Genomic DNA, 25,146 nt, shown 5'->3' on the forward strand with positions numbered 1-25,146 from the left:
ATCCCAGGCTCTTTTTTTTTTTAAACAATGCAATTTTTATTCAAGAAAGTTTTAAGTTTACAACCATAAAGCAAAAGTAATATTCCCATCTCGCCATTACATGGTTGATCATGTAAACAATTTTTCAATAACATGAAACAACTAAACAATAGGAGTAGAAGACAAGTAAAGAAAGGAAAATAGAAAGAAAAGAAGAGAAAAAGAAGAGCAGCATTCCTGTGACCTACGAAAACCTATGCCCTGCGGACTTCTAAATCGATATCAGATTCAGCGGATTGTCAAGCCAGGGACCCCAAATCTGAAGATATGAGGGGATCAAGTTGTTTGTGTATGCAAACATTTTTTCAAAAGAGCAAGTAGAATTTATGTCTGCTTTTATGTCATCTAATGTTGGTAATGTTGAGCTCTTCCAGTGTCTCGTTATAGCTAGTTTGGTCGTTGTGACAAAATGTGCTATTAATGCTCTATTTTTAGGTAGGTTCGCATGAGTATTTAACAGCAATAACGCTAATGCCGGTGAGGGGTGAATCTCCTTTCCCATAACTGAGGACAAAAGATTAAACATCGATGTCCAGATTGGGTGTATCTTTGGACAATCCCATAATATATGCAGTAGTGAACCCCTACCTCCACAGTCCGTCACAACAACGATCTGAGACCTTGGGGAAGAATGTATTAAGTTTTTGTGGAGTATAATACCACCTTAGTGTTGTCCCAGGCTCTTTTTTATAATTATTTATAAATAACTAATAAAAAAAAACCATGGGGTCCCACCAAATTGAATCACCAGCCAAGGTAAAGCAGACAGCTGTGGTCCAGTATTCTCAAGGTGGGAAAGTCCATAGTTATTGGCCCTTCCTAGCCTAAAAATAGCAGGCCGCAGCCACCCCAGAAGTGGCGCATCCATTAGATGCGCCAATCCTGGCGCTTCGTCACGGCTCATCTCGTGGCACCAGCTGTGTAATGTCAACTGGCATCAAAACCAGCAGTTAGTGACATCACGGTATCTATCATATACCTGACATCGAACTGTCAGTAATAATAATAAAAAAAGCCGAAAAAAAATTTATTTGAAAAAATACTCCCCAAAACATTCCCTTTTTCACCAATTTATTGTAAAGGAAAAAAAAACGGTCCACAGTAATCCAATAAGGGGGTTCCATGACAACGCTAAACCTTCCAGAATGGGGCGGTACGCTCAGGGAACGTATCCCCCATTTTCTTGAAGGGCAGACCCTCCATGTGGGGAATGTGGGTGCAAAGATACTGCACCCACTCTCCCCTGGTCCACAGCAGTAGTGCGCATGCTGCCAGCACAGCGTTTCTGAAAGCAGGAAGCTGAGGTGACAGCCGCTCTCTGCGCATGCAGCCAGTGTCCATTGAGAAGGAGGAGGGATCAATGCTGCGCCAGGTATCGGGAACGCCACGGAACACCGAGGAGGTTATAGGGCGTGACATAGCTGGACCCAGGAAGGAGTTTTCTGTCGCATGTGTAATGGCACATGGGACAGAAATCAGAGGAAGAGGGTGAATGCGGCAAGCGTGCTAGAATGCGTGCCGCCATCTTGGATTATCGGGAGGGGGTGGGGGTTGGGGGGGCACTTTGGCGACACTGGGGGACCGGAGGAGGAGATCTATCTCCCATCTGAGATGTGTGATCATGCCAGGTGGGAGATAAATCATTTTTTACCTGCACCGCCATTTACTGTCACGTCATCACGGTTACACGGTGTGTACCAGTGATCATGTGACCGGGGACCGGAAAAACTGGCTGGAATCATGAATTCCAGGGTTTCAGCTGAAATCCCAGAGATTTTCTGATGATGGGGGGTGCTATTCCCTTTTTTCTGACCGCCGTTTGTGCTTTTTTGACACTTAATATATTTGTATACAGTGTGTCCACCGCCATTAACTTGAGAACGCTGGCAGCTATATGCATAACAGTGGTGTCTAGCTATAGTAAAGTAGCCATGCGCTACGCAATGAAACCATGAAACCACCTATAGCACCACCTGGTGGAAAACAACGGAGTTAGCATTTTTATCTCAAAAACGGAGCGAGATAGAGGAAAAAAAGTTAATTGCAAAGTTGTAGGGCATCATCAATTCAATACGAATCGACACCTTGCATTCAGAAATGCTATGATATGAAACCCATTAATTCCCCTCCAAAATATTGAATGCTAGTCCCGCATATGGCGCTCATTTAACTTTGATGCTCAAAGTGGCCACCGTCAGCTGCAATGCACATCTGGACTCTGGACAGCATACTGTATTTTGCTGCATGTTGTGCAATATGGTAGGTGACACGTTTGCACAAGCATCTGTGATATGTCGTCGTAGGTCCTGCAATGTTGGTGGAGGGGTCGCATGTGTGACGCCCTGGTAAAACCAGGTAGTCACAGAAAGAGTTAATCCTCATTGGCACTACACAATCCCCACACAGATGTACAGCAGCCAATCAGGCCCTACTCACCCCCTCCCAAGAAAAAGGGAGGGGGCGAGGGGAGTTAAGGAAGTGACAGAGCAGAATTTAGTTCAGTTGTGCTGTAGTCAGTGGAAAGCTGACAGGGGAGGCTTGCAGCTCCCGGGAGAAAGTGGTAGCCGGGGTTGGAGCCCTGGACTACTGGACTAGGTGGCTGTGAGGGCCACAGGCGACGGAGATCCGGTAGCGGGGGAACCTGAGGCGACCGGGACAAAGTTGTAGCCAGCTGGTGCCGGGAGAGGGACCCAATCTGGAGGCCATTCAAACGGACTAGTCCAGACAAGAGAGAGACAGAGTATGGAAGGAAGGGCCCCTGGCTGCACATCTGGGTGTGGGACCCGAAGACACCCGCTAACGGTGACCGGCCATTTGGTAAGTTGGTTTACAAAGGACTCTGTTTTCTGACCACACATCAGCCTAGCTTAATCCAACACCAAGACAACCGAACTGTGAGTTTCCTTCTCCCTGCAATCCCTGCCACCACCACAACTCCCAATTGGGCCCCGAAACTACAACTTCCCTACCCGTGGAGGGGATCCCACCTTGCTGCCCCACACCATCAGTCCCGGGCACGGTCCCCAGAGGCAGCGGCGGTGCCACCATCTCATCACCGCAACCCACGGATAGCGTCACAGACAATCCCCCTTTATATATTCCCCTTTTGTTGTGGAGCCTGGGATCACAGACCGGGTCACGCCACCGTGATACCTCTAGGAAGCGACCCCATTCGCCCGGCTCTGAGTACCCCCTATCCCTGGGCGACACACATACACCTGCTGTTTGATGTGACCTCACAGAAACAAGTGTGATGGTGGGATATTGTGGGTCCTGTACCATTTTGTGTGGGTTAATGTTTGGGAGTTGTTCACTGTCTTATTTGTACTGCCTATGTGTACATTGTCCCATTTGCAGGTTTAATTCCTCCCCTGCCAGCCTTTTGTTCCTAAGTTGGGGGAGGGGGCGGGAGATCCACCTACTGTGGACCCTTTGCGGGACTTTGGCTTTGGGATCAAGCAATATGTGGTTGGAGTGATGAGCGGCCTGCCTGCAGATATTCTCGTAGGAAATGATGTGGGAGATCTACAATGTCGATTTGTGGGTACAGGAAACACAGTTTGAGTGAAGGAGGACACAAAGGGAAGCTTGTCCTTCCAACCCTACCGCTATACAAGAGACTATTCACAGCTGAGCAACATGGACTTAAGTGAGATGGCCAGAGGTCTGTGTAGACCTCATGGCATACTCACTTATTAAAAATGAGGGACAGGTTGTGATGGTGGGATATTGTGGGTCATGTACCATTTTGTGTGGGTTAATGTTTGGGCGTGGTTCACTGTCTTATTTGTACTGCTTATGTGTACATTGTCCCATTTGCAGGTTTAATTCCTCCCCTGCCAGCCTTTTGTTCCTAAGTTGGGGGAGGGGGCGGGAGATCCACCTACTGTGGACCCTTTGCTTACCTGGGAGATTAGTTAGTCTGTGTGGAACCTCAAGAGAGAAGGAAGAAGATTGAACCTCTGAGGGAAGCTGTGGATTCTCAGAGAGAAACTGGACATTTATTTATCGCTTACCGGACTATATTTATGTTGCTGCACTATTTTACCTCTATATGGTGGATTATCTTATGGACCATTTTGATTTCCTTGGAATAAATGCTCTTTGGATTGTACGGCCATCTCTCGCTCTGTTGATTGTGTGATATGGGAGAAGGACCCCGTGACATAAGTCCAATGGGGTCAGGTCAGGTGAGCGTGGAGACTACTCCACGCAGTCACCATACCCAATGACTTGTAGGAAGGTCTCCATGAGGTATCGCTTCACGTCCGCAGCCTTGTGAGTTTTACACGTTCTAATCATAGCATTTCTGTATGCATGGTGTCGATTCGTATTAAATTGATGCCCTACAATTTTGTAAATCACTTTTTTTCTCTATCTCGTTCCGTTTTCAAAATAAAAATGCTAACTACGTTGTTTTCCACCAGGTAGCGTTATAGGTGGTTTAATTGCGTAGCGCTACTTTACTATACCTAGACACCACTTCTATGCCTATAGCTGCCGCCATTCTCAAGTTAATGGTGGTGGACAGGATATGGGTGGAAACACTGTATAAATGAATTCCTTCCATTTTCTGGTCTGCTATGAGTAAGGATGCACCTTGCCCGAAACATGTCGGCTTTAAAATGGATCCTGCATAAATTTTAATCCCTGGAATAAACTTTTGGATTTATTACCGTACAGATTGTGCTGGAAATTGCCTTTCTACTCTGCACTATAGGGATTATTACTATGACCCCATATAGTGCAGTGCCATGTGTGGAGCGGAGGCACAAGCCAGAGGCGTATCTAGAAGGAAGCGTGGCGCTGTCGGGCTGCCTGATGCGGCGGTGTGGAAGTTTGCCTGGGTGGGAGCCGCTATTCTCTGAGCGCAGCTGTCACGCTGTCAGCCGCACTCATAGAATCTTCAGCGGCTCCCACTGCTCAATTGTCCTTGTATCTGGCAGACATGAGGACAATTGGAGCGGTGATGCCGGAGCTGACTTCCGGGTCAGAGACGGCTTTCATGTGATCAGGTCAGCTAATCACACTGCTGACCCGGAAGCCAGCGCTGCAGCGCGGAGGCGGCAGAGAAACGCTGATAAGTGATCCACTGTGGAGGTGAAGACATGGAGGAGGAACATTATGGAGTGAGAGGGGAGTATTTATGAAACAGAATGGGGGAGAGAGGGTTGGGGAGGGAACTATCTGTGGACACACTATGGGGGGGACAGAGGGTGGGGAACCATCTGTGGACACACTTTGGGGGGACAGAGGGTGGGGAGGGGGCAATATCTATATACACAGTATGAGGGGGTGGGGGAGAGAACTGTGGACAGAGTATGGTGGGAAGAGAGAATGGGGATGGGGAAGTATCTTTGGACACAGTATGGGGAGAGAGAGGATGAGGTTTCATGCATGGTGAGAGAGAGGATGAGGGTTCATGCATGGGGAGAGAGAGGATGAGGGGTGATGCATGGGGACAGAGAGTATGAGGCGTGATGCATGGGGACAGAGGATGAGGGGTGATGCATGGGGACAGAGAGGATGTGGAGCGAACTGGAAAGAATTTTTGAAGACACAGAATAAAGAGTGACATGGTATGAGGAGCAAGTGGGCAGGATGGGGAGTGAGGTGGAAAAGTATATGGACACACAGGAGGTAGTGAGGAGACAGTAAGGAGTGAGAATAATGTGAGGGGCACAGAATAAAGACTGGGTAGTGGAGGGGGGTGGTATGGAGAGGGGGAAGAATGGGAGGACAGTGTGAGGTTATAGCAAGGAGGGGGAGTGTGATGAAGGCACAGTATAAAGACTGGGCAGTATAAGGGGACACAGTGTAAAGGACACTGTAAACAGTAGGCTCAGTTTGGAAAGAGAGGCAATATGGAGGGCATGTATCATAAGAGGGACAGTGTGGATCATATTTTGTGCAGAGAATACTGTGAGGGGCCATTATTTATTCTGGGGCACAGTGTAAGGCAGATATTATTAAGTAAAAGTATTATAATCATTCTGCTACTTTTAGGGGCATCGTGTTGGGATGTGTTGCAGAAGACCGGAGAAGATGGACATCTGCAGAGACGAGATGTGAATGTGAAAAGTAATCATGGCGTCAGGACAAGATGAAGAATAGAAAGAAATGACTAGAGATAACATCATCTATAAGGTACCTGAATGTAAATATTTATTTGTGATACTGACAATGTCTTATCATTAGGCCTTGGTCCCACTTGCGCATTGCTTCTTATGTGAACGCAATGGAACCCCCACTGATCAGCTGATTATGGTGCAGGTGGCCGGAAATGCTTATTTCTGGATCTGCTCTGTCCTCTGATGGTGTCCGCGGCCGGGTACTGCACATCCGCCTCATTGATTTTAATAGGAGACTGCTGCCACTATCAGAAGACAGAGCAGAACTGAGCACTTCTGGCCACCTGCCACCACCGACACCTAGAGTAGGGAATTGGCGGGGTTGAGAGGTGCCGGACCCTGACCAGTCAGACATTGGTGACCTATCCTAAGGAAAGGTCATTAATGTTAAAGTAGTGGACAATCTTTTTAATAAAGTCTTGTGCTGTCTGACAAGTTAAGGGTTACTATGTTTTTATTTATGTTGTTAGGAGCATTAAAGGTGTTCAAATTTGTGATGAGTCTGCAGTCACTCCATGTATCACTCTGTGACTGCAGCCTTCTGAGTTCACACAGTGCGCACACTGCATGCTGTCAGAATTCTCTGGTGCCGGCAGTGAGAGTGGGAGGTTACGAAGCTGCAAGTATGCGATTTACATACATGTGGTCACGTGCTGAACAGACATGCTCAATGAAAATGAATTGACTGAGGCTGGACACATCAAACCCAAATGTGGCCAGAAGTAAACAAATCTCTCACTTGTGCTCACATGATCGTCCACTCTCTCCACTGGCACCGGCCGGTGGCGCATGACAGCACCCCCCCTCCCACCCAGAGATGCATACCGGCAAATATTTTTTTAGAAAATAAGAACTGGATCTGTCCATGTTCTTTGGTGCAATGTATGGTTATATCTTCTTCTATGTACTCTTTACATTAGTATATTGTATGTTCCTCTCTATTCCTCCTGGATACTCTATACATACTTTTAGGGGCCCTTTGCACACTACGACATCGCAAGCCGATGCTGCTATGCCGAGCGCAATAGTCCCCGCCCCCGTCGCAGCTGCGATATCTTGTGATTGCTGCCGTAGCGAATATTATCGCTACGGCAGCTTCACATGCACTTACCTGCTCTGCGACGTCGCTCTGGCCGGCGACCCGCCTCCTTCCTAAGGGGGCGGGTCGTGTGGCGTCAAAGCGACGTCACATGGCAGGCGGCCAATAGAAGCGGAGGGGTGGAGATGAGCGGAACGTAAAAATCCCGCCCACCTCTTTCCTTCCGCATTGCAGACAGGACGCAGGTAGGAGATGTTCCTCGCTCCTGCGACTTCATACACAGTGATGTGTGCTGCCGCAGCAACGAGGAACAACATCGTACCGTCGCTGCAGCCAAAATAACGAAAATGACCGACACTACACCGATCATACGATAACGACGCTTTTGCGCCCGGTAATCGTAGTTAAAATGATTTACACACTATGATGTCGAGAGCGACGCCGGATGTGCGTCACTTCTCGACTTGACCCCACCGATATCGCACCTGCGATGTCGTAGTGTGCAAAGGGCCCCTAATACTTAGTGGATACTTATACACATATATGTCTCCATAACTTGCATCCTATTACTGCTGTATATATTGCACTATGCTTCTACCTTTCCTTCATTTATTCTGGGTGTATATATGTGCATATTATGATGGGTCTATATAGCTTTGTCCCATGGTAGATATTATTACTCTGATGTTTGCCTGTCCCCATCTCTTCTTCATACAGACCTTGTGTTACACGCTAACCTTTGTATGATATATTTGTATTCCATATATTTATACCTTCTGAGATATTTATTCTGCCTCCTTTTCCTTTGGAGACTTGAACCTGCAATGGTCGTTACAAAAGTGTAAAGAAAAAATCATTGTGTGATAGAAATTGTGTGTAATTGTGATGTAAAATAAAACCCTGAGGAGATAAAGGCCGCACTTTTTATACATCTGTGGGGAACAATCAGACCCTTCCTGAATTCCTACATCTAGATGGGTGAGAAATGGATTTCATCAGGTATTACGAGAATCAGCCGCCTATTGTCCAATAATGATTTCTGCTCGTTTCAGCAATTAGAAGAATTTAACCTCCTCATAGATGTTGTTATCGATATATTCAGGTCTCATCCAGTAACTAGATTTTAATACACAAAATACAATTAAAGACAGGGGAGTAATTACCGCAATCGCAGAGGTCGCCATTGTGACCGGGCCCGCAGGGTTAGGGGCCCGGCCTGCAGAGAACCAGCCGGTTCCTCTCTGTGGTTGAGCTGTTCTGTAGCGTACCACACGGCCGCTACGTCCCTGTCAGACAGGGGTCTGAATAAAAAGTAAAAACAGGGAGCGCATGTGAAGAGTCTCAGGACAGGAGTAACTGTGAGACCGGTAATTAAAACTGCTCACCTGGAGTGGTTGTGCAGCCCTCGCACAACCACGGTGTTAGACAGGAGTGTATTATTCCGCTGTCAGGAGGATTATCCGTGAAATCCTTGAGATCCTTCCAGGGAGACAGATTCCTGTAAGCCTGATCCAGCCGCGGGTTAGTGGAGGGAATAGGCGTCCAAAAGGTCCTGGTTTTGATGAAGCCTCCGTTCAAGCAGCTCTTGCCATGGACCCCCAAAGAGGGAAATAGGTATCAATAAAGGTGAACCATGGTCTAATAGAGCGCTAAGGAGGCCACAAAATCATTTAGTAAGTTTTATTTGTTTTATCAAAGCCACAACGCGTTTCGATATACACAATATCTTCGTCATGTGGATATAAAAAACGAAGTGTGGAGAGTATCATTTAAAGGGGCAGGTGTAATATCATTGGCCAGCGACATTCCAAACCGTTAACCCTTGGTGTGTTACACTGAAAACTCTAACATTTGTGTTATGGAAATAGTTTAAAAGTTATATATAATGAGAGCAAGATTAAAAGAAAAAACATCAATATTGGTATTAATATAATCATAAAATTATACTCATATTAAAATTATATATATATATATATATATATACACACACATACCTTCTTATCTTAAAATTTTTATTTTTTAATAAAAATTCACAGTGGAAGAGATATATAAAAGGATAAAATTAAAACCGGTATATATGGAGTAAGGGTATATTCAGAGAATAATCAGTATATGTGAAATAGGAGTATATTCAGAGGAAAAAACCCTGAGGGCCTTAATTTGACAATTGAAAATGTGGTTAAATATTGAAAGATTTTTTCCTCATTTTTTCCAAGGGAATCACAGCACCTATTGTGCTGACCAGTCTATTTGGTTTTAATGTGTGGTGATCACTCGAATTCACCATTAGGTATTATCAAAATAAATGAATTTCATTTTTTCCTCTGCATATACTATTTCACATATATTGATTTTTCTCTGAATATACCCTTACTCCATATATACCGGTTTTAATTTTATCCTTTTATATATCTCTTCCACTTTGAATTTTTATTAATCTTTTGTTCTTATGTTTCTGTATACTAAAAAAAAAAAAAATTAAAAATTTTAAGATAAGAAGGTGTATATATATATAATTTTAATATGAGTATAATTTTATGATTATATTAATACCAATATTGACGGTTTTTCTTTTAATCTTGTTCTCCTTATATAAAACTTTTAAACTGTTTCCATAACACAAATGTTAGAGTCTTCAGTGTGACACACCAAGGGTTAACGGTTTGGAATGTCACTGGCCAATGATGTATTCCAAAAAGGTAGAGAAGAAAGCAGGTTTCAAAATCCGCGCCAGACCACAAAGAGTCCAGATGCTTGTCAGTAAATTCTTTCTTTATTTATTTTTTCACAGGTCTACGCGTTTCGAGGACATATCCGTCCTCATCATCAGGACAAAGTACAAAGAAAGACTTAATAGTATAATACTACATCTATACTGCGGGACTGCTGCCTTCCACAGTTACTACGTGCCTTCATAGGGGTTGTGACTTGCACAACCCCTTCAGGTGAGTGTACTAACCCACACTTGCCCCCACGTGTCATACCGGGTAAGACCCTATTTTGCGCCTTTTTTTTCCACAGTTATCCTTATCACTGGCCAATGATGTTACACCTGCCCCTTTAAATGATACTCTCCACGCTTCGTTTTTTATATCCACCTGACGAAGATATTGTGTATATCGAAACGCGTTGTGGCTTTGATAAAACAAAACTTACTAAACGATTTTGTGGCCTCGTTAGCGCTCTATTAGACCATGGTTCACCTTTATTGATACGTCAGACAGGTCATCAGCAACTTGTGAAGAAACAGAGATGTGAGTATATACTGATTGGGTCTGGCTATTTGCTTTTACATACATACCTATGTTGCTTGTACTGTATATAATTGTGCATGTGTCTGTCTATATATGTATGTGAATGTATATATAAGTGAAGGTGCATGTGTGCATACAGTAGATATCTCTGTGCATAAATAGTATGTGTATGTATAGTATATGTACTTCTGTGCATAAATAATGTGTATATGTGTGTGTCTGTATATGTGTGCGTGCATGACTGTGTATTTATCCTCCTCTGAACCAGCAATTCCTCTTTGCGGCTGCTCTGGTCTATGTTTGCAGCTGTGATGTGATGACTAAAACATGTGACTGCTGGAGCCAATCACTGAGCTCAGCCGTCACGCCGAGGTAGATGGTGTCAGTTGCGGAGCCCTGTGATTATCTAAAGTGGTCATGTGTGACATTATTACTGCAGCCTGTAAACATAGACGGAGCAGCAGAGAGACATCACTGGACCAGGTGAGAATGAGTAACTCTCATTTTATTATTTTTTCCAAGTGCAAGATGATGAGCACAACAAAACTTAAAATGGTAAATTGGAAAACCCCAAGAGGCAGAGGGAGGGGTTTGGGAGGGGTTCGGGAGGGGGGGCATGGTCAATTCTTACACAGGGGCTCTTTGCTCTCCGTGTCCGCGTCCGCCCCTGGAGGATTTGTTTATTATTATTTATTATTTTTTTTTTTAATCAGTGAGTATACGGTGGCCAAAGGGCTATGGGGGTGCATTAAACGGTATGGGGGCTGCATAATACAGTATCAAAAGACAAATTATGCATACTTTGGGGGGTGCATTATAATATATGGAGGCCTATGGGGGTGCATTAAATGGTATGAGGACTGTATAATACAATATGAAAGACACCTTATATATACTTTGGGGATGCATTATAACACATGGAGGTATATGGGGTGCATTAAATAGTATGAGGGCTGCATAATATAATATGAAGGACTATGGGGCTGCATTATAATATATGGAGGCCTATGAATGTGCATTATAATACATGGAGGCCTATGGAGTGCATTAAATGGTACGGGGGCTGCATACTACAAAATGAAGGACTATGGGGTGCATTATAAAACATTCAGGACTATGGAGCTGCATTATAATATATGGAGGACTAGGTGTGTGCATTAAATTGTATGTGGGCTGCAGAATACAATATGAAGCTCTATGGGGGCTGCATTATTATTATTATTATTATTTATTATTATAGCGCCATTTATTCCATGGCGCTTTACAAGTGAAAGAGGGTATACGTACAACAATCATTAACAGTACAAGACAGACTGGTATAGGAGGAGAGAGGACCCTGCCTGCAAGGGCTCACAGTCTACAGGATTATTATTATTATTATTTATTATTATAGCGCCATTTATTCCATGGCGCTTTACAAGTAAAAGAGGGTATACGTACAACAATCATTAACAGTACAAGAGAGACTGGTATAGGAGGAGAGAGGACCCTGCCCGCGAGGGCTCACAGTCTACAGGATTATAATATATCGAGCACTATAGGGGCTGCATCATAACATATGGAAAACAGCAGGGTGAATTATAATACATGGAGGACTGTGTGGTGCAGTATAACATATGGAGGACTATGGGGTGCAGTATGATACATGAAGGACTATGGGATGCATTATAATACATGGGGGACTATGGGGGCTGCATTATAATATCTGGGGGACTATGGGGTGCAGTATAACATATGGAGGACTATGGGGTGCATTCAAATATATGAAGGATTATGTGGGACCCATTATACTATATGGAATGGTATGTGGGGGGCTATTATAGTACTTGGAGTGCTATATACGAGGGAGGACAAAGATACAAGCATGGGATGAGGTTTTGAGGCTCTTTCCCTCAGCACCCAGGTTTCCCATGCTCTGATATGGGAAAGCTGGGTACTGAGGCAAAATGTATAGCAGAGCATGGGGAAGGTGGATGCTGAGGACAAGATATCAGAACATAGGAAAGCTGGGTGCTGATAAAAAAGGAATTTCAGATCATGGGAAACCTGGGTGCTGAAGGAAAAGAGCCCAGTATCAGCCACACTATCCTGTACCCCGAATGTCAGCGTTATTATCCCATACCCCAAGTGTTGGTGTATGGTTGGGGGTGCGAGGTACAAACTTTGCATCGGGGCCCATCAAACTCTTGCTTAAAGAACTTGGACTGCGGTCAGACTTGATGTTGAGCCCAATATCTAATTCATGGAGAACGTCTGGCGAAATTTCTGGATTTTATCAAGTGCCGCTATCGAAATATGCGGAAAATTATGCTCCTGCTATTATGTGTAAATGGGAAAGGAACATTTGGTCGTTACTGACACACAAGGATCCCTGAAAAGCTTAGATCTGTATCCCCAGTGGACATTGTAGACTGTCAGATCTATAAATCATCTATAAGAGATATATGACCCTCTGTTCCTCCACAAGGTCGGCCATACGTACAGAGGACAAAGGTGGGAAGTGCTGAGCGGAAGCTGCAGATCTTATACACAGGCTGCGGAGTATAAATACTTTTTTGGAGTAAAGTTATTACGATTGTAAAATCCTAATCAGCAGGTTTGGTCGGAGACACCAAGTTTTTACATAAGGGAATATAGAAGAACTGACACTGGAAACAAGTGGGAAATCTGCGGTAGGACGATTATTGTTTCTTACACATAAATTGATAACATTTAGATGGATTGAGTAAAATAGAAACTGCCTAAATATGAGGAGCTTGTCTGATCTATAAGTCAATGTATAAAGAACTATGGAGACAGCACTACTCTTCTGTATAACATATGTGATGTCGCTGTAGCCCTAATATTTCTGTACATGACGTCTCTGTATAGATAAACCTACACCAGCATTCCGGATTGGGAAAAGGTGGAAGGGGAGGGGGAGGGGCATTTTATTATCATTTCTCTTAAAAAAAAAATAGAATGATCTAAATAGGAAAAAAAGACTATATTACGTACCGGTAATGGGATTTTCCTGAGTCCACGACAGCACCCACGAGAGAGGGATCCGCCCCCTTCAGGACAGGAAACCTACAGATAAAAAGGGGCGGTCCCCCTCCCTCATCAGTTGGTTGCAGAGACCGGGAGAGGAACCGCCAAAGAATTAGGAAATAACACAGACCAATCCCAGGACACCGAAGCGTGAGAAAAAACAAACAAAGAAAGGGCAGGGGTGTAAAGGGTGCTGTCGTGGACTCAGGAAAATCCCATTACCGGTACGTAATATAGTCTTTTCCTTTCGTCACGACAGCACCCACGAGAGACTTAGAGAGAAGACACACTAAGGGCGGGATAACCACGGGAAGAGCCAAGCTGCCAAACGGAAGGTTAGTGGAAGAACCAAAGGCCAGCCGGCAGAGCCCGGAAAAGTGGAAGAAGACCAGGTCACAGCCTTACAAAACCGTCGAGGAGACATCCGCCACAGTCACCAAGTAGGAGGCCACCTCGCAGGAGAACGATCCGTCACCGAGGAGGACAGGAGAACAGGCTGGACCACAGACGCGAGGGAAACAGTAGTCCACAGCCATCGGGGCAAGGGACAGCACGACACCAGAGGAGCACAGCCGGAACCCTGAAAGACAAAAAACAAAAGACCCATCCAGCCGCCAAGGGGCCGCCGAGCGACCCAGAAGGGGGGGTGGGGACAGCGCCCCCCCAATCAAGGACGCGAAAAGAAGGAAGGGAGAAAGAGCACATGACAGAGAGGGGCTAGAAGGGCGCAAAGGGTAGGGCGCCCAACCCCAGAGCAAGACCCCAGGGAGGAGAGCCGGTAGACGGACCGGCTGGCAGCGGCCCCCAGCCGGAAGGAAGCGCACAACCCCTCAGAACCCGCAAGACGGGATGTAAACAGGGCGCCCAGGGCAGAAAGTCACCCGGAGGGGACCGACCGAGAGACCCATAACCCTTCCTGACAGGAGAATGGCAGAACAGAGGACAACGGAAGACAGCAGATGAGGAGGGAGGAAGGGAGGGCAGGATGAGCATCCACAGCCGACCACAAGGTTGGGTGCGGACTGGCGGCCTACAACGCAGCAAGGACGGGAAGGCAGCAACGCCCCGACAAAAAACACACCGGCAAGGGGAGTCCTGTGACGCGGGGGGAAGGAAGGGACTCCGTGACAGGAGGGCTGGCCGGGACGGAAGAACCTAGGGGCGCCCGAACAAGCACGGCACTCAGGAGAGAGAACCAGGGACGGCAGGGCCAGATGGGAGCAGCAAGGAACACCAGAAGCGAAGCAAGAAGCCCAAGGCGCCAGGCCCGGCACAAGGCCAAGGAGGCGCAAGGCGGCAGAGGCGGAAGACCAGAACACAGGCCCCCGCGGTCCAAAGGCCAAGAGGCCCAGAGGCCAAGAGGCCCAGAGGCACAGAGGCCCAGAGGCACAGAGGCCCAGAGGCACAGAGGCCCAGAGGCACAGAGGGCCAGAGGCACAGAGGGCCAGAGGCACAGAGGGCCAGACGCACAGAAGCCCAGAGGCACAGAAGCCCAGAGGCCCAGACGGCCAGAGGCCAAGAGGCCAGGAGGCCAAGAGGCCCAGAGGCCCAGAGGCCCAGCTGCAGGAGACGCAGAGGCCTAGAGGCACAGAGGCCAAGAGACACAGAGGCCAAGCGGTACAGAGGCCAAGAGGCACAGAGGGCAGAAGGCACAGAGGGCAGGAGGCCAGGAAACACAGAGGGCAGGAGGCCAGGAAACACAGAGGGCAGGAGGCACAGAGGCCTGAGGCCAGGAGGCACAGAAGCAGGAGGCACAGAGGCACAGGGCCCGGAGGCCCAAGGCCGGGAGGTCCAGAGGCCAGGAAGCCACAGAGGTCAAGAAGCCACAGAGGCCACAAAGGCCAGGAGGCCCAGAGACCAGGAAGGCCGGAGGCAAGGAAGCACAGAGGCCAGGAGGCCCGGAAGCACAGAGGCCAGGAAGCACAAGACCCGGAAGCACAGAGGCCGGAGACAAGAGACCAGGAGGCAACAGAGGCACGCGGCCATGAAGCACAAGGCACAGAGGCCCGAGGCCAGGAGGCACCGAGGCAGGAGGCACCGAGGCCAGGAGGCACCAAGGCCAGGAGGGAGAGAAGCCCAAGGCCAGGAGGCACAGAGGCCCGAGGCCAGGAGGCACAGAGGCCCGAGGCCAGGAGACACAGAGGCCCCAGGCCCGGAGGCACAGAGGGACAGAGGCACGAGGCCAGGAAGCACAAGGCCAGGAATCACGAGGCCCGGAGCACGAGGCCAAGAAGCACGAGGCCAAGAAGCACAAGGCCAGGAATCACGAGGCCCGGAGCACGAGGCCAAGAAGCACGAGGCCAGGAAGCACGAGACCAAGAAGCACGAGGCCAAGAAGCACGAGGCCAGGAGGCACAGAGGACCGAGGCCCCGAGGCACAGAGGACCGAGGCCCCGAAGCACAGAAGCCCGGATGTACCGAGGCCAAGCGGCACAGAGGCCAAGCGGCACAGAGGCCAAGCGGCAGAGGCCAAGCGGCACAGAGGTCAAGCGGCACAGAGGTCAAGCGGCACAGAGGTCAAGCGGCACAGAGGTCAAGCGGCACAGAGGCCAACAGGCACAGAGGCCAACAGGCACAGAGGCCAACAGGCACAGAGGCCAACCGGCACAGAGGCCACAGAAGCCCGGAGGCCCAGAGGCCACAGAAGCAAGGAGGCCCATAGGCCACAGAAGCCAGGAGGCCACAGAAGCCAGGAAGCCAGGAGGCCAGAGGCCACAGAAGCCCAGAGGCCACAGAAGCCAAGAGGCCCAGAGGGCACAGAAGCCAAGAGGCCCCGAAGCCACAGAAGCCAAGAGGCCCAGAAGCCACAGAAGCCCAGAGGCCACAGAAGCCAAAAAGGCCCAGAGACCACAGAAGCCAGGGGGTCCGGAGGCCACAGAAGCCAAGAGGCCCGAAGGCCACAGAAGCCAAGAGGCCCGGAGGCCACAGAAGCTAAGAGGCCCGGAGGCCACAGAAGGCAAGCGGCCCGGAGGCCACAGAGGCCAGGAGGACACAGAAGCCAGGAGGACACAGAGGCCAGGAGTCCACAGGGGCCAGGAGTCCACAGAGGCCCAGAGGCCACAGAGGCCAGGAGTCCACAGGGGCCAGAAGGCCACAGGGGCCAGGTTCCACCGAGGCCAGGCCACAGGGGCCAGGAGTCCACAGGGGCCCAGGAGCTCAGAGGCAGGAGGGCACAGAGGCCACCGAGCACAGACCAAGAGGGCACCCCAGCGCACACCCCAGTGCAGACACCACCAGGATGCCTGCCACAGCACAGCATGAGGGACGCTGACGGCAGAGGGACCGTCCCAGAAGGGGACTAACCCCGGACAGAAGGGCAGGGGGAAGGGCTGGCAGAGATCCACAGCCGAGCCCCCCCGATCCGCAGAAGCAGGAGCACAGCCGGGCCACCGTCGCGGAGACAGAACGCGGACGCGGCAGGCCCAGGACACCCCTTCCCGCGTGCACACGCCGTGCAGCGGTGAAGACGCAGGCACGCGTCAGGGAGAGGCTCCGGCCCGACCGCCATAGCAACTCACCAGCACCGCAGCGTCCGGCCAGGATGGAGGGGACCACGGGCTTCACCAGGAACCTTCCCGGCCGCTCCCCCGGAAGCGCTCCTGCATACTTCCGGGTCACTGCAGCAGGGAGCGTGCGCTGACGCGGCAGGGCCTCCCCCGCCGCGCACACGTACCGGTAGAAGCACGCTCTGCTGCAGGCGTCATATCCCTGGAGGCAAAGCCGGACCAGGAGAAAGAGACGAGGTGCACCGGAGGACGGAGTCCACGAGGGGAGCTCCACCGACCGTGCTTCCGGATCCTGAGCTCCGCCGTTCCCTTGGAGACCGCACGGACTCAACTGGACCCAGGAACTGTAGGTTCCGATCCCTGCAGGACAGGAAACCAACTGATGAGGGAGGGGGACCGCCCCTTTTTATCTGTAGGTTTCCTGTCCTGAAGGGGGCGGATCCCTCTCTCGTGGGTGCTGTCGTGACGAAAGGAAAAGAATACTTCTTTTCCCCATTTTTGTTGTGTGCTCAAAGCTAAATTTGGAATTTAAAAAAGTATTTAAAATAATAGAAAATGTAATCAAGGACCTCGTGTGGAGAAGTAAATAGCCGAGGAAAGGAAGGAAAAGAACGAGGAGTTCATATTGTGTTAAAAAGGCCAAGAGTATAGGGTTAAATTGTTACGTCAGGCCTTACAGAGGAATAATGGTAATACTTTTGGAACAATTAACAAACAGTTAAAGCTTTGTTAGTGAGAAATTGCAGTAATAAGAGTATTGTATCCAAGACATTTACTGCCATAATGAGGGAACAGGTTGGGCGACCTCTGCTCCAGCAAAAAGAAATGAAGGAAGAAGAAATGAAGAACATTAGTTTAGATACTCAGACTTTATTGGAAAAAATGTTTTGAGTGACAGGTTATTGGGACAATTTAGTAAGTATTTATAATCAAAGCCCCCTTAGAGCAGGGGTCTCAAACTCATAGAAAAAAAAAATGAGAGGGGACGCATACTTTGCAGGTCAAAGTGACATTTTTAATTATTCCATGTTTTTGTCTATACACCTTTGGATCACTTTTTTTAACATTTTGCTTGTTTCTTATGACATGACAAACCAGCACTTTTTTGTTTAGTTAAGTTTATATATAAAAAAACATTTTAATGCCAAAAAAAATTTGTGCTCTATTTTGTTGTTTTTTTTTTACATTTTATCCCCTTCTTGTAATATTGTTTTACAATTAACAACATCATACAGTAATCTTAGCTAACATCTTTTAGTAATGTCCCCCATCCTTGTAGTATTGTGCCCATCCTTGTGCCCTGTAGTATTGATTATTTTTGTGCCCTGTAGTATTGTGTCCATCCTTGTGCCCTGTAGTAATGTGCTCATCCTTGTGCCCTATAGTATTGTGCCCATCCTTATGCCCTGAAGTTTTGTACCCAATAGTATTGTCCATCCTTGTGCCCTTTAGTATTGTGATCATCCTTGTGCCCTATAGTATTGTCCATTCTTGTGCCCTGTAGTATTCCATCCATCCTTGTGCCCTGTAGTATTGTATCCAATCTTGTGCCCTATAGTATTGTGCCCATCCTTGTGCCCTGTAGTAATGTCCCCAATCCTTGTAGTATTGTGCCAATACTTGTGCCCAGTAGAATTGTGTCCATCCTTTTGCCCAGTAGTATTGTGCTCATCCTTGTGCCCATCCTTGTAGTATTGTGCCCATCCTTACGCCCTGTATTGTTCCCATCCTTGTAGTATTGTGCCCATCCTTGTAGTATTGTGTACATCCTTGTGTCCTGTAGTATTGTGTACATCCTTGTGTCCTGTAGCATTGTACCCATCCTTGTAGTATTGTGTCCATCCTTGTGCTCATCCTTGTAGTATTGTGCTCATCCTTGTACCCTGTACTATTGTGCCCATCCTTTAGTAATACACCAAAAAACCCATTCTCCTCACCTTTCCTCACTTCCCTCTTATTAGGCTGTGTGACAATGATCACTGTTGGCAGCGTTTTGGGTGCAGCATATTTCAGCTGCGTCCAAAACGCTGCGATATACAGTACAAGCAAAAAGGATTCTTAAAGGGCCAGCATGCCCTAACCTGGAATAACATCTCAGCCAAGGGCTGAGAGGCACTAGATAGTTAAGGCATCCTCCCTCTATGGTAGATACCTGAGCAATATGGTATAATCTTTGAAACAAGAAGAGGGAGGAGGAATGTTGGGTATTTTTGGGGGAGGGTTACAATACTCTTGTCCATATAGTGAATATATAACAATGTGAAATGTTCAATGTACATGGAATATTACTTTGATTTTTAGAAAACAGACATCTATTAGTAACTGTATATATTATAATACTAATGTAACTTCTAGCAAGCTTTCCCTTTCTAGTTCACTTGCTTTTTTTTTTTACACTATCTCTTGTGTTTTCTTGTTCAGTTTGTCAAATATATAGTTTCTTCTCATGTGAATTTTCTTAGTGGTCATCAAATTAAAATTTAAGTAACACATTTGTCATCTTCTAGGTATGATAATGGCTTCTGCCCTTGTGAGTTTTGTGATGTTTAAAAAGATCACCTTTGTGTGTAAAATATTTACCTCATTCTAAACATGTCAAGGGTTTCTCCCTTGTGTGAATTCTTTGGTGTTTAGAAAGATTAGATTTTTTGTTAAAACATTTCCCACATTCTGAACATGAATATGGCTTCTCCCCCGTGTGAATTATCTCGTGTTTAACAACACATGTTTTAGATGCAAAACATTTCCCACATTCTAAACATGAGAATGGCTTCTCCCCTGTGTGAGTTCTCTGGTGTATAACAAGATATGATTTCTGTACAAAACATTTCCCACATTCTAAACATGAAAAAGGCTTCTCCCCTGTGTGAGTTCTCTGGTGCATAACAACATTAGTTTTTGTTCTAAAACATTTCCCACATTCTGAACATGAATATGGCTTCTCCCCCGTGTGAGTTCTCTGGTGTGTAACAAGATCAGGTTTTTTGTTAAAACATTTCCCACATTCTGAACATGAATAAGGCTTCTCCCCCGTGTGAGTTCTTTGATGTGTAACAAAATTTGATTTCTGTGCAAAACATTTCCCACATTCTGAACATGAGAATGGCTTCTCTCCTGTGTGAGTTCTTTGATGTATAACAAAAAGTGATTTGTGTGCAAAACATTTCCCACATTCTGAACATGAATATGGCTTCTCCCCAGTGTGAGTTCTCTGGTGTGTAACAAGAACTGATTTATTGTTAAAACATTTCCCACATTCTGAACATGAATATGGCTTCTCCCCCGTGTGAGTTCTCTGGTGTCTAGCAAGATCAGGTTTTTTGTTAAAACATTTCCCACATTCTGAACATGAAAATGGCTTCTCCCCAATGTGACATCTTTGATGCACAACAAGATCTGATTTTTGAATAAAACGTTTCCCTTATTCTGAACATGAGAATGGCTTCTCCCCCATGTGAATTCTCTGGTGTTTAACAAGACATGTTTTAAATGCAAAACATTTCTCACATTCTGAACATGAATATGGCTTCTCCCCAGTGTGAGTTCTCTGGTGTTTAACAAGATCGGATTTATAGTTAAAATATTTCCCACATTCTGAACATGAGAATGGCTTTGCCCCTGTGTGAATTCTCTGGTGTATAACAAGATTTGTTTTAAATGCACAACATTTCCCACATTCTGAACATGAGAATGGCTTCTCCCCTGTGTGAATTCTCTGGTGTATAACAAGATATGTTTTAAATGCAAAACATTTCCCACATTCTGAACATGAGAATGGCTTCTCCCCTGTGTGAGTTCTCTGGTGTATAACAAGATTTGCTTTTTGTGTAAAATGTTTCCCACATTCTAAACATGAATATGGCTTGTCTCCAGTGTGAATTTTCATATGTGTAACTAAATGTGATTTATGTGCAAAACATTTACTACATTCTGAACATGAATATGGCTTCTCCCCCGTGTGAATTCTCTGGTGTATAACAAGCTCTGATTTTTTGTTAAAACATTTCCCACATTCTGAACATGAATATGCCTTCTCCCCTATGTGATTTCTCTGGTAACTAACAGAGTCTGAAGAAAATTGTTTCTCCCCTGTGTGCATTTTTTTATGGATTTTTCGATATTCTGAAGTTGAAAATGGCTTCTTTGAAATATGAGCATTTTGATTTTTAATGCCTCTTTTGTTTCTGTTAATAGTATGTGATGAATCAAAAGGTAAGACTTGTTTAAAAGAATCAGATGATAGATCTTTGCTGTGAAGGGATATTGAATAGTGGGATTTGCTTCAGTTATATCTTGTGGCATATTAGGGTCATCTGATTTAAAAACTGAAGATGTCAGTTGTGCCTCTAATCTCCTGGTGTAGTCATCTGCCAAGAATAAAAATAATTTTTAATAATATATACAAATTTAAGGATATAATTTATAAAATAGCTTGTAACACCGTAACCAGCATCCCCTTACTGTCCTGCCCCCTTTCCTAGGTAGAGACACCGGCACACTTACTATCCTGGCCGCTTATAATGGTTTCCATCTCCCAGGGCTTGCGCACACCAAGCAGGTCTCCTGTGAGTTTGCACAGATGTATTCTTAAAGGGCTAGCGTACCATAACCTGGAACAGCATCTTAGCCTAGGGCTGAGAGGCACCAGATAGTTAAGGCATCCTCCCTCTATGTTAAACCTACATTAGACCTGCATCTTAGTACAAGTATATCAAAGAAGCAAAATAAATCCAAAAACTAATTACATCTTTATTAACATGATACAAAAAACATCATAAATTTATCACATAATCAGAGATGGGTATCAAAACACACACAGTTAAAAAATAACCCCTTAAAAACAGAAAAAATCCTGGAGCAGTGTGGTTATTAGCTATTTCATAAGGGTGGTCAGAAGAGAGAATAATGCAATCAATTAAATATACCAAACATGATACTACAAACTGACAATCTGGCAGTTTTAAAGGCGAACTTATTCACCCATAATGGGGTTTCAATTTTAAAGTGACGATGCCTTAGAGGTACATGATATACAGGAGCATCACTGCAACCTTACACATATATACATAAAATAGTATGGCACAATGTTATTATAGAATTCCCCATATATGCAAAATGCCCACATTCAATTCAATATACCTCCATATATCATCATCATCAATCCTGCAGAGCAGCCAAGAGAAGGGGAACATCAGGCTGCCAGAAGACAATTTGAAAAGTTAGAGACCTCTACCTGAAGAACCACACTGCTCAGCACCTCTACGCGTGTTTCACACTCGCTTCGTCAGGAGGTGCTGTGACAGGGGAATGGTCACCATTATATAGCGCTAGACTCACCTGAGGCCCATTAGTGGCATGCACTGCATGGCGGCGGCCATGCCGCCCACTTCAGCTGGCGTCCCGGAAGGTATGATGCGCATGCGCGCTAATCGCTTTACATCTGGATGATGATCTTATAATGATGACTGCTGATGTAAAATCATTATATACCTCTATTGCACACTCTGATGGGTTAAGGGCTGTTGAATTCTATTTGGGCACTACCTCTCTGGATAGTGATCTTGTTTCTCTCCTGCTCACCCTGCTGAAATTTATCCTCACCCACAACTTCTTCCTGTTTAAGGGGCGCTACTATCTCCAGGAGAGGGGCACTGCCATAGGGGCGTCTTGTGCGCCCTCGCATGCGTGCCTCTTCTTGGGCTATTGGGAGCGCTCCATTCAATATCCTGACAGTGATAATGGTTCAGTCTTGTTGTGGGTAAAGTATATAGATGATGCGTTTGGCAGGGTGGGCAGGAGGAGCTAAAGGGGTTTATGCAGGGGCGTAACTACCGCGGTCGTCATTGCAACCAGGCCCGGGAGCTTAGGGGCCCGGCGGCCGCCCGGAAGTTCAGCAGCCAGCTCCTGTCAGTGAGGGAGGAGCTGCGCTGATCTGTCACAAACCACGTGGCGGCTACATGACCGGCTACCGCCGACATCGGCCCCCCCTGCCTGGTGTCAGCGGCGGCAGCGGGGCCCCCTCCCCCGTCACCGCGCACAGTAATGTTGAAGCATAGAGCTGCCGGCGGCACTCTATGCATTATCATTCCCCTCCCCCCCTGTGCCTGCACGGTGACGTCACTCCTGTGCGACTGCTGTACTCAGTGTGCAGAGCGCACAGAGCGCAGGACGGGAGGATGCCGACCGGAGCACCGGGAGAACGAGAAGGGGGGAAGACGAGCAGCGGTGGAAGAGGAGGGCGGTCAGGACACAACAGCGGCTGGGGAATGAGGGGAGCAGTGAGGACGAGCAGCGGCTGGGGAATGAGGGGAGCAGTGAGGACGAGAAGCAGTGCCATGAGGAGATGTGAAGACAGAGCAGGAAGAGAAAGGGTGAGTACTTATATATATATATATATATATAAATTAGTGAATACACGGTGGCCAGAGGCCTGAGGAGGCTCATTATACATGGAGGCCTGGAGAGGCTGTCTGCATTAGTATACATGGAGGCCTGGAGAGGCTGTCTGCATTAGTTTACATGGAGGCCTGGAGAGGCCGTCTGCATTAGTATACATGGAGGCCTGGAGAGGCCGTCTGCATTAGTATACATGGAGGCCTGGAGAGGCCGTCTGCATTAGTATACATGGAGGCCTGGAGAGGCCGTCTGCATTAGTATACATGGAGGCCTGGAGAAGCCGTCTGCATTAGTATACATGGAGGCCTGGAGAGGCCGTCTGCATTAGTATACATGGAGGCCTGGAGAGGCCGTCTGCATTAGTATACATGGAGGCCTGGAGAGGCCGTCTGCATTAGTATACATGGAGGCCTGGAGAGGCCGTCTGCATTAGTATACATGGAGGCCTGGAGAGGCCGTCTGCATTAGTATACATGGAGGCCTGGAGAGGCCGTCTGCATTAGTATACATGGAGGCCTGGAGAGGCCGTCTGCATTAGTATACATGGAGGCCTGGAGAGGCTGTCTGCATTAGTATACATGGAGGCCTGGAGAGGCTGTCTGCATTAGTATACATGGAGGCCTGGAGAGGCTGGCTGCATTATTATACATGGAGGCCTGGAGAGGCTGGCTGCATTAGTATACATGGAGGCCTGGAGAGGCTGGCTGCTACATTACACATGGAGGCCTAGAGAGGCTGGCTGCATTACTATACATGGAGGCCTGGAGAGGCTGGCTGCATTAGTATACATGGAGGCCTGGAGAGGCTGGCTGCATTATTATACATGGAGGCCTGGAGAGGCTGGCTGCTACATTATACATGGAGGCCTGGAGAGGCTGGCTGCTACATTATACATGGAGGCCTGGAGAGGCTGGCTGCATTAGTATACATGGAGGCCTGGAGAGGCTGGCTGCTACATTATACATGGAGGCCTGGAGAGGCTGGCTGCTACATTATACATGGAGGCCTGGAGAGGCTGGCTGCATTAGTATACATGGAGGCCTGGAGAGGCTGGCTGCATTAGTATACATGGAGGCCTGGAGAGGCTGGCTGCATTAGTATACATGGAGGCCTGGAGAGGCTGGCTGCATTAGTATACATGGAGGCCTGGAGAGGCTGGCTGCATTATTATACATGGAGGCCTGGAGAGGCTGGCTGCATTAGTATACATGGAGGCCTGGAGAGGCTGGCTGCTACATTACACATGGAGGCCTAGAGAGGCTGGCTGCATTACTATACATGGAGGCCTGGAGAGGCTGGCTGCATTAGTATACATGGAGGCCTGGAGAGGCTGGCTGCATTATTATACATGGAGGCCTGGAGAGGCTGGCTGCTACATTATACATGGAGGCCTGGAGAGGCTGGCTGCTACATTATACATGGAGGCCTGGAGAGGCTGGCTGCATTATTATACATGGAGGCCTGGAGAGGCTGGCTGCTACATTATACATGGAGGCCTGGAGAGGCTGGCTGCTACATTATACATGGAGGCCTGGAGAGGCTGGCTGCATTAGTATACATGGAGGCCTGGAGAGGCTGGCTGCATTAGTATACATGGAGGCCTGGAGAGGCTGGCTGCATTAGTATACATGGAGGCCTGGAGAGGCTGGCTGCATTAGTATACATGGAGGCCTGGAGAGGCTGGCTGCATTAGTATACATGGAGGCCTGGAGAGGCTGGCTGCATTAGTATACATGGAGGCCTGGAGAGGC

The 25,146-nt window shown here is 47.3% G+C and overlaps 1 pseudogene; it reads right to left on the bottom strand.

Annotated features, from left to right (window-relative positions):
• Positions 1-22,377, bottom strand: part of LOC142258772 (uncharacterized) — a 62,398-nt pseudogene extending 40,021 nt beyond the window's left edge.
• Between the last annotated feature and the right edge of the window lie 2,769 nt (positions 22,378-25,146).

The sequence above is a fragment of the Anomaloglossus baeobatrachus genome (assembly GCF_048569485.1).
Source record: "Anomaloglossus baeobatrachus isolate aAnoBae1 chromosome 5 unlocalized genomic scaffold, aAnoBae1.hap1 SUPER_5_unloc_1, whole genome shotgun sequence".
NCBI lineage: Eukaryota > Metazoa > Chordata > Amphibia > Anura > Aromobatidae > Anomaloglossus > Anomaloglossus baeobatrachus.